General features: G+C 38.7%; 1 non-coding gene across 1 annotated transcript; it reads right to left on the bottom strand.

Moving 5' to 3' along the window:
- Positions 1 to 274: 274 nt before the first annotated feature.
- LOC112793312 (small nucleolar RNA R71) lies at positions 275 to 382 on the bottom strand. Its single transcript, XR_003198010.1, has one exon. It is a non-coding gene; the product is annotated as a small nucleolar RNA R71 (small nucleolar RNA).
- Positions 383 to 9,334: the final 8,952 nt, after the last annotated feature.

The following is a 9,334-nucleotide window of genomic DNA, read 5'->3' as shown; positions in this document are numbered from 1 at the left end:
GCCTCAATTAGTTTCTCTAATGCAACAGAATTGCAAGTTCCATGGACTTCCATTGGAAGATCCTCATCAGTTTTTAGCTGAATTCTTGCAAATCTGTGACACTGTTAAGACCAATGGGGTTGACCCTGAGGTCTACAGACTTATGCTATTCCCTTTTGCTGTAAGAGACAGAGCTAGGATATGGTTGGACTCACAACCTAAAGAAAGCCTGAACTCTTGGGAAAAGCTAGTCAATGCCTTCTTGGCAAAGTTCTTTCCACCTCAAAAATTGAGTAAGCTTAGAGTGGAAGTCCAAACCTTCAGACAGAAGGAAGGTGAATCCCTCTATGAAGCTTGGGAAAGATACAAACAATTGATCAGGAAGTGTCCTTCTGACATGCTTTCTGAATGGAGCATCATAGGTATCTTCTATGATGGTCTATCTGAACTGTCCAAGATGTCATTGGATAGCTCTGCTGGAGGATCTCTTCATCTGAAGAAGACGCCTGCAGAAGCTCAAGAACTCATTGAAATGGTTGCAAATAACCAATTTATGTACACTTCTGAAAGGAATCCTGTGAACAATGGGACGAATAAGAAGAAAGGAGTTCTTGAGATTGATACTCTGAATGTCATACTGGCTCGGAACAAAATATTGACTCAGCAAGTCAATACGATTTCTCAAAGTCTGTCTGGAATGCAAGCAGCACCAGGCAGTACTAAGGATGCTTCATCTGAAGAAGAAGCTTTTGATCCTGAGAACCCTTCAATGGAAGAGGTGAATTACATGGGAGAACCCTATGGAAACACCTATAATCCTTCATGGAAAAATCACCCAAATCTCTCATGGAAGGATCAACAGAGACCTCAACAAGGTTTCAACAACAATAATGGTGGAAGAAACAGGTTTAGCAATGGCAAGCCTTTTCCATCATCTTCTCAGCAACAGACAGAGAATTCTAAGCAGAGCCACTCTGACTTAGCAACCATGGTCCTTGATCTGATCAAAGCCACTCAAAGTTTCATGACTGAAACAAGGTCCTCCATTAGAAACTTGGAGGCATAAGTGGGTCAGCTGAGTAGGAAAGTTACTGAACTCCCTCCTAGTACTCTTCCAAGCAATACAGAAGAGAATCCAAAAGGAGAGTGCAAGGCCATCAACATGGCTGAATTTGGAGAGGAGGAAGAGGCAGTGAACGCCACTGAGGGAGACCTCAACGGACGTCCACTGGCCTCCAATGAGTTCCCTAATGAGGAACCGTGGGAATCTGAGGCTCACACTGAGACCATAGAGATTCCATTGGATTTACTTTTGCCATTCATGAGCTCTGATGAGTATTCTTCCTCTGAAGAGGATGAAGATGTCACTGAAGAGCAAGTTGCCAAGTACCTTGGAGCAATCATGAAGCTAAATGACAAGTTATTTGGTAATGAGACTTGGGAGGCTGAACCCCCTTTGCTCACCAAAGAACTGGATGACTTGTCTAGGCAGGAATTACCTCAAAAGAGACAGGACCTTGGGAAGTTCTCAATACCTTGTACATTAGGCACCATGACCTTCAAGAAGGCTTTGTGTGACCTAGGGTCAAGTATAAACCTCATGCCTCTCTCTGTAATGGAGAAGCTAGGGATCTTTGAGGTGCAAGCTACAAAAATCTCACTAGAGATGGTAGACAATTCAAGAAAATAAGCTTATGGACTTGTAGATAATGCTCTGGTAAAAGTTGAAAACCATTACATCCCTGCTGATTTCATAGTCCTAGAGACTGGGAAGTACATGGATGAATCCATCATCCTTGGCAGACCCTTCCTAGCCACAGCAAAGGCTGTGATTGATGTTGACAGGGGAGAATTGATCATTCAAGTAAATGAAGAATCCTTTGTATTTCAGGCTCAAGGATATCCCTCTGTAACCATAGAGAGGAAGCATGAAGAGCTTCTCTCAAAGCAGAGTCAAACAGAGCCCCCACAGTCAAACTCTAAGTTTGGTGTTGGAAGGCCACAACCAACTTCTAAGTTTGGTGTTGAACCCCCACATTCAAACTCTAAGTTTGGTGTTGGGAGGTTCCAACATTGCTCTGAGTATCTGTGAGGCTCCATGAGAGCCCACTGTCAAGCTACTGACATTAAAGAAGCGCTTGTTGGGAGGCAACCCAATGTTATATTTATCTATATTTCCTTTGTTATTTTATGTTTTCTGTAGGTTGATGATCATGGAAAGTCACAAAATCAATTGAAAAAGCAAAAACAGAATGAAAAACAGAAAGAAAAACAGCACACCCTGGAGGAAAACCTTGCTGGCGTTTAAACGCCAATAAGGGTAGCAAATGGGCATTTAACGCCCAGTCTGGCACCATTCTAGGGGTTTAACGCCTGAAAGGGGCACCAGACTGGCGTTAAACGCCAGGAAGGGGCAAGAAGTTGGCGTTAAACGCCAGAAATGGGCACCAGCCCGGCGTTTAATGCCAGAATTGGCATCAAGAGCATTTTTGCTAGCCACTTGGTGCAGGGATGAATTTTCCTTGACACCTCAGGATCTGTGGACCCCACAGGATCCCCCCTACCCCACCACTCTCTCTCTTTTTCACCCATTCACCAATCACCTCAACACCTCTTCCCCAAAAACCCCTCACCTATCAAATCTCACTATTCTCTTCACCACTCACATCCATCCTTCATAAAACCCTACCTACCTCACCATTCAAATTCAAACCACTTTCCCACCCAAACCCACCCTCACATGACCGAACCATACACCCCCTCTCCACTCCTATATAAACCCATCTTCACTCCTTCATTTTCACACAACCTAAACACTACTTCTCCCCCTTGGCCGAACCACAAAGCCACCTCCATCTCCTCTATTTCTGCTTCTTCTACTCTCTTCTTTCTTCTTTTGCTCGAGGACGAGCAAACCTTCTAAGTTTGGTGTGGTAAAAGCATTGCTTTTTGTTTTTCCATAACCATTTATGGCATCTAAGGCCGGAGAAACCTCTAGAAAGAGGAAAGGGAAGGCAAAAGCTTCCACCTCCGAGTCATGAGAGATGAAGAGATTCATCTCAAGGGTGCATCAAGACCACTTCTATGAAGTTATGGCCAAGAAGAAGGTGATCCCCGAGGTCCCTTTCAAACTCAAAAAGGGTCAACTTTGATCAAAGGTTGGACCAAGTCCTCATAGACATTTGTGAAGAGGGCGCTCAATGGAAGAGAGATTCAAGAGGGAAGGCGGTTCAACTAAGAAGGCATGACCTCAAGCCTATCACCAAGAAAAGGGTGGAGCAAACAAGAGATCCCACTCATCATGAAATCCCTGGGATGCCTCAAGGGATGCACTTTCCTCCACAAAATTATTGGGAGCAAATCAACACCTCCCTAGGAGAATTGAGTTCCAACATGGGACAACTAAGGGTGGAGCACCAAGAACATTCCATTCTCATCCATGAAATTAGAGAAGATCAAAGAGTCATGAGAGTGGAGCAACAAAGGCAAGGAAGAGACATTGAGGAGCTCAAGCACTCCATAAGATCTTCAAGAGGAAGAACAAGCCGCCATCACTAAGGTGGACCCGTTCTTTAATTTCCTTGTTCTTTATTTTTCTGTTTTTCGAATTTTCATGCTTATGTTTATCCATGTTTGTGTCTTATGATCATTAGTGTCTTAGTGTCTATGCCTTAAAGTTATGAATGTCCTATGAATCCATCACCTTTCTTAAATGAAAAATGTTCTTAATTGAAAAAGAGAAGAATTGCATGAATTTCAGATTTTATAACAGATTAATTATTTTGATGTGGTGGCAATACTTTTGACTTCTGAATGTATGCTTGAACAGTGCATATGTCTTTTGAATTTGTTGTTCATGAATGTTGGATCTTGAAAGAATGATGAAAAAGGAGACATGTTACTGAGGATTTGAAAAATAAAAAAAATGATTCTTGAAGCAAGAAAAAGCATTGAATACAAAAAAAATTCGAAAAAAAAGAGAAAGAAAAAAGAAAAAAAAGAAAAAGAGAAAAAGAAATAATAAAGTTGTGATCCAAGGTAAAAAGAGTGTGCTTAAGAACCCTGGACACCTCTAATTGGGGACTCTAGCAAAGCTGAGTCACAATCTGAAAAGGTTCACCCAGTTATGTGTCTGTGGCATGTATGTATCTGGTGGTAATACTGGAAGACAGGGTGCTTTGGGCCACGGCCAAGACTCAAAAAGTAGCTATGTTCAAGAATCATCATACTTAACTAGGAGAATCAATAACACTATCTGGATTCTGAGTTCCTATAGAAGCCCATCATTCTGAATTTCAAAGGATAAAGTGAGATGCCAAAACTGTTCAAAGGCAAAAAGCTAAAAGCCCCGCTCATCTAATTAATACTGATCTTCATAGATGTTTTTGAAATTCATTGCATATTCTCTTCTTTTTATCTTATTTGATCTTCAGTTGCTTGGGGACAAGTAACAATTTAAGTTTGGTGTTGTGATGAGCGGATAATTTATACGCTTTTTGGCATTTTTTTAGTATATTTTAGTTAGTTTTTATTACATTTTTATTAGTTTTTAGTTAAAATTAACTTTTCTGGACTTTACTATGAGTTTGTGTGTTTTTCTGTGATTCCAGGTATTTTCTGGCTGAAATTGAGGGACCTGAGCAAAAATCTGATTCAGAGGCTGAAAAGGACTGCAGATGCTGTTGGATTCTGACCTCCCTGCACTCGAAGTGGATTTTATGGAGCTACAGAAATCCAATTGGCGCGCTCTTAACTGCGTTAGAAAGTAGACATTCTGGGCTTTCCAGCAATGTATAATAGTCCATACTTTGCCCGAGATTTGATGGCCCAAACAGGCGTTCTAAGTCAGCTCAAGAATTCTGGCGTAAAACGCCGGAACTGGCACAAGAATGGGAGTTAAACGCCCAAACTGGCACAAAAGCCGGCGTTTAACTCCAAGAAGAGTCTCTACACAAAAATGCTTCAATGCTCAGCCAAGCACACACCAAGTGGGCCCGGAAGTGGATTTTTATGTCAATTACTCATCTTTGTAAAACCTAAGCTACTAGTTCTCTACAAATAGGACCTTTTGTTATTGTATTAGACATCTTGGTTCTTCTGGTTCCCTCTCTGGGGCCAAAGCCAATGATCACCATTATTACTTATGTATTTTCAATGGTGGAGTTTCTACACACCATAGATTAAGGTGTGGAGCTCTGCTGTATCTCGAGTATTAATGCAATTACTATTGTTCTTCTATTCAATTCAGCTTATTCTTGTTCTAAGATATTCATTCGCACCCAAGAACATGATGAATGTGATGATTATGTGACACTCATCATCATTCTCACTTATGAACGCGTGCCTGACAACCACTTCCGTTCTACAAGCAAACAAGGCTTGAATGTTTATCTCTTGGGTTTCTAAATCGGAATCTTCGTGGTATAAGCTAGAATTGATGGCGGCATTCAAGAGAATCCGGAAGTCTAAACCTTGTCTGTGGTAATCTGAGTAGGATTCAAGGATTGAATGTCTGTGATGAGCTTCAAACTCGCGATTGTGGGGCATTAGTGACAGACGCAAAAGAATCACTGGATTCTATTCCGACATGATCGAGAACCAACAGCTAAATAACCGTGCTGTGACAGAGCGCGTTGAACATTTTCACTGAGAGGATGGGAGGTAGCCACTGAGAACGGTGAAACCCTACATACAGCTTGCCATGGAAAGGAGTAAGAAGGATTGGATGAAGACAGTAGGAAAGCAGAGAGACAGAAGGGACAAAGCATCTCCATACGCTTATTTGAAATTCTCACCAATGAATTACATAAGTATCTCTATCTTTATTTTATGCTTTATTCATAAATCACCTATAACCATTTGAATCTGCCTGACTGAGATTTACAAGATGACCATAGCTTGCTTCATACCAACAATCTCCGTGGGATCGACCCTTACTCGCGTAAGGTTTATTACTTGCACGACCTAGTGCACTTGCTGGTTAGTTGTGCGAAGTTGTGATAAAGAGTTGAGATTGCAATTGAGCGTACCATGTTGATGGCGCCATTGATGATCACAATTTCGTGCACCAATTCTCTATCTGCAACTTCTCTTGTTATTCTTCTGCAATTTACTTTTCCATTTTCATTTTGCAATTGTTCTTGTTGGATCAAGGAAGGATTTGAGATCTAGACTTGTTTTCTAGTCTTTTCCACTCCTGAGATCTTCAACATTCTTTTAATTGCTGCAATTTAGCACCAGTTATTTTCTGTTTTTAATTCTTCAAGCATTTTTACTTTCTGTTTCATTCCTCTTCAATTTCCTCTCCTGCATTTTGCAATTTCACATTTCTGTTCACATTTAGCTTGGTTTAATTTCCTGCACATTTATACTTTCCTGCAATTTAAATTTCCAGTTGCTTGATCTATTGCTTTCTTTAATTTCCAGCACCTACTCCCCTTTACATTTAATGCAATTTACATTTCTTGCAATTTAAGTTTCAGCTATTTTACTTTCTTGTTCTTTAAGTTACTTGCAATTTTACTTTCTGCATCTTTTAAATTCCTTGCAATTTACTTTTTGTTGGGCACATTTCACACAATTCACTAAATGTTAGCTTGACTAAACTAATCACTGATGAGCGGATAATTTATACGCTTTTTGGCATTGTTTTTAGGTAGTTTTTAGTAAGTTCAAGCTACTTTTAGGGATGTTTTCATTAGTTTTTATGTTAAATTCACATTTCTGGACTTTACTATGAGTTTGTGTGTTTTTCTGTGATTTTAGGTAATTTCTGGCTGAAATTGAGGGACTTGAGCAAAACTCTTATAGGAGGCTAACAAAGGATTGCTAATGCTATTGGAATCTGACCTCCCTGCATTCGAAATGGATTTTCTGGAGCTTCAGAACTCCAAATGGCGCGCTCTCAACGGATTTAGAAAGTAGACATCCAGAGCTTTCCAGAAATATATAATAGTCCATACTTTATTCGGGAATTGACGACGTAAACTGGCGCTCAATGCCAGTTCCATGTTGCTGTCTGGAGTAAAACGCCAGAAACACGTCACGACCCGGAGTTGAACGCCCAAAACACGTTACAACTTGGCGTTCAACCCCAAAAGAAGCCTCAGCTCGTGGATAGATCAAGCTCAGCCCAAACACACACCAAGTGGGCCCTGGAAGTGAATTTATGCATCAATTACTTACTCATGTAAACCCTAGTAGCTAGTCTAGTATAAATAGGATAATTTACTATTGTATTAGACATCTTTGGTCTCAGTTTTATTTTATTCTTCATCTGAGGAGACTATTGATCATGTTTTAGGGGGGGCTGGCCATTCGGCCATGCCTGAACCTTTCACTTATGTATTTTCAACGGTGGAGTTTCTACACACCATAGATTAAGGGTGTGGAGCTCTACTGTACCTCAAGTTTCAATGCAATTACTATTATTTTTTATCCAATTCGATTTATTCCTGTTCTAAGATATTCGTTGCACTTCAACTTGATGAATGTGATGATCTGTGACACTCATCATCATTTTGACCTATGAACGGGCGTGATTGACAACCACTTCCGTTCTACCCTAGACCGGGCACATATCTCTTGGATTCCTTAATCAGAATCTTCGTGGTATAAGCTAGAATTGATGGCGGCATTCATGGGAATTCAGAAGGTCTAACCTTGTCTGTGGTATTCCGAGAAGGATTCCAGAATTGAATGACTGTGACGAGCTTCAAACTCCTGAAGGCTGGGCGTTAGTGACAGACGCAAAAGAATCAAGGGATTCTATTCCAACCTGATTGAGAACCGACAAATGATTAGCCGTGCTGTGACAGAGCATTTGGACCTTTTTCACTGAGAGGATGGGATGTAGCCATTGACAACGGTGATGCCCTACATACAACTTTCCATGGAAAGGAGTAAGAAGGATTGGATGAAGCAGTAAGAAAGCGGAGATTCAGGAGGAGCACAGCATCTCCATATACCTATCTGAAATTCTCATCATGGAAATACATGAGTAACTTTATCTTTATTTTATGTTTATTTACTATTATTTGATTTTCCAAAATCCATAATCAATTACTATCCGCCTGACTGAGATTTACAAGATGACCATAGCTTGCTTCATACCAACAATCTCTGTAGAATCGACCCTTACTCACGTAAGGTTTATTACTTGGACGACCCAGTACACTTGCTGGTTAGTTGAACGGAGTTGTGACCACACATAGTAAAGAGTTATTATCTCAAATTAAATTTCATACCAGTACAAAGAGTACGAATCACAATTTCGTCCACCATGTTTTTGGCGCCGTTGTCGGGGATTGTTCGAGTATGGACAACTGAAGGTTCATCTTGTTGCTCAGATTAGGTAATTTTCCTTTCAAAAAAAAGTTTTCAAAAATTTTTCTTTATTTTCGTTTTTCTAAAGAACATTTTCAAAAAAATAATAAAAGAAAATACAAAAAAATCAGAAAATCATAAAAATCAAAAAATATTTTATGTTCTTGTTTGAGTCTTGAGTGAATTTATAAGTTTGGTGTCAATTGCATGTTTTAAAAAAATTATTATGCATTTTTCGAAAATTCATGCATTCATAGTGTTCTTCATGATCTTCAGGTTGTTCTTGGTAAGTCTTCTTGTTTGATCTTGATGTTTTCTTGTTTTGTATCTTTTGTTGTTTTTCATATGCATTTTTCGTTTGTTAGAGTCCATGCATTAAAGATTTCTAAGTTTGGCGTTTTGCATGTTTTCTTTGCATAAAAAAATTTTTCAAAAATCTGTTCTTGATGTTCATCATGATCTTCAATAGTGTTCTTGGTGTTCATCTTGACATTCATAGTGTTCTTGCATGCATTCTTCGTTGTGATCCATAAAGAAAAGAGAAAAACACAAAAATGACGTTTTTATTTTTTTTCTCTCTCTTAAAAATTCAAAAATCAAAAAAATATCTTTTCCTTTTTTCTCTCCAAATTTTCGAAATTTCGGGTTGACTTGGTCAAAAATTTTTAAAATTAGTTGTTTCTTACAAGTCAAGTCAATTTTTCAATTTTAAAAATCTTATCTTTTTAAAATCTTTTTCAAAAATCATATCTTTTTTATTTTTTTATTATTTTCGAAAAATTCCAAATATCTTTTTCAAAATATTTTCAAAATCTTTTTCTTATCTTTATATCAAATTTTCGAAATTACACTAACAAGTAATATGATTGATTCAAAAATTTGAAGTTTGTTACTTTCTTGTTAAGAAAGGTTCAGTCTTTAAAATCTAGAATCCTATCCTTTTAAGTTTCTTGTTAGTTAAGTAATTAATTTTAATTTTAAAATTAAATCTTTTTCAACCATATCTTATCTATCTTATCTTTTTATCTTA

Source organism: Arachis hypogaea, chromosome 3 (assembly GCF_003086295.3).
Source record: "Arachis hypogaea cultivar Tifrunner chromosome 3, arahy.Tifrunner.gnm2.J5K5, whole genome shotgun sequence".
Taxonomy (NCBI): Eukaryota; Viridiplantae; Streptophyta; class Magnoliopsida; order Fabales; family Fabaceae; genus Arachis; species Arachis hypogaea.
This window is presented reverse-complemented; position numbering and strand designations above follow the sequence as displayed.